The sequence below is a fragment of the Epinephelus moara genome, chromosome 4 (genome assembly GCF_006386435.1).
Source record: "Epinephelus moara isolate mb chromosome 4, YSFRI_EMoa_1.0, whole genome shotgun sequence".
NCBI classification, from domain to species: Eukaryota; Metazoa; Chordata; class Actinopteri; order Perciformes; family Serranidae; genus Epinephelus; species Epinephelus moara.
The window spans coordinates 11,409,236-11,410,704 of NC_065509.1; the positions used below are offsets into that span (position 1 = coordinate 11,409,236).

A 1,469-nucleotide genomic window follows, 5' to 3' on the forward strand; every position below is an offset into this window, starting at 1 on the left:
GAAGGGTTACCTGTGGTTCCAAAGGTACCATACCTTTGGTACCTTCGAAGGTGTTTGGTGCAAGCGGGGCTCAAGTCTTGGGCCTGGATTTGGGCTCTGGCACCCAATATTCCTGTCCTGCACAGTTCCTCAGAAACTAAACAGTCACCTCTGTAGCGCTCTTGCTTTTGGGCCCCTAGACCAACGAGCCAAGCGGAAGAAGAAACGTTGCGGGCTGTCTCATCGAAAACATGCTTAGATCTGCAAGGAACATGAAATGTCCAATGTAGGGCATGTGTCGAACGTGAGTATGGCTTAGCGGAAAAAAGAAACAGGGAAAAAAAAGCTGCAGACACAAGGGAAGGGCTTCCTTGCAGGTAGTGTGGCCGAGTGGTCTAAGGCGCTGGATTAAGGCTCCAGTCTCTCAGGAGGCGTGGGTTCAAATCCCACCACTGCCATTTGACAATGTCTGATATCAGATAAAGTGACTCAGGTGGTAGCCTGATGTTGTCCCAACTTGCATGCACCTCTTATTGGTGTACGTAAGGCTATAAGACTTGTGGGAAGCAACCTCTGTTACCAAAAGACAAGCAGATGTTTGGCTGGCTCCGTGCTGACTCTACCAATTCCATCCACATTCACATTGCTATGGTTTAAGATGACAAAGCAGTCTTTTCCACCCAGGCATAAGCAAATTAATGTAGTGCATGTAGTTCAATGCAGCCAGGAATACACAGATTTGTACATTAGTAGACAAAACAACCACTCCACAATTGCATGGAACAGCGCAGACGAGCCAGCTCGTCAGGTCAAGACTCGGCTGTCCACTTACATCTAAAGGAGAGGAGACACTCTTTCCAGGACAGAAATGTTCACATCTTGGCTTGAGAAGAAAGATGAGCCTACAGTGAACCTTACAGATGTCTTGCTGAGCAACATAAACCTGGCATTACCTCCCTTAAATAAGACCCAATTATTACCAGGTTTTCTGTCACAAACTATTCTCTCACAAGTACCACTGTGCTTTCAAATGGGAAATGTGGACTTCCATGCGCTCAGTGACGTGCTCGAATGCTATGCCCTTGCTTGGCTTGCGCTCGTCATAGTGGAGCCGTACAGCAGGTGATATTGTTAACTTGAATTTCCTCTGATGAAATTATTCATTTTCATTGATTTGTCAATGACATCTATCAGATCCCTTCTTAGTAGTAAGCCAAGAAGGTAGCAACATTTTTAATTCTGCTTTTCCTGTTTGTGCCTATCATCGCAGAAGCACATACGTGACCACGAGGTTGACTTTTTGTAATGAAAAACCATGCTTTTCAAATAGTTTCTTCAGTTTTCCAAGGATAATGTCTCCAGTGGCATTACTTTCCAGTGGAATCAAAGTCTTCAAAATCTTTTCCATTAAAATATCTGATCACTGAGATATGTCTGTGTTGTCAGTTGTCAAACAGTCACCATAGCTCCTGTTTTGCTCTTGGGCTCGG

General features: G+C 44.9%; 1 non-coding gene across 1 annotated transcript; it reads left to right on the forward strand.

The window, feature by feature from the left end:
• The first annotated feature begins 355 nt into the window (after positions 1-355).
• trnal-aag (transfer RNA leucine (anticodon AAG)) lies at positions 356-437 on the forward strand. The gene has a single exon. It is a non-coding gene; the product is annotated as a tRNA-Leu (tRNA).
• The last annotated feature ends 1,032 nt before the right edge of the window (positions 438-1,469 follow it).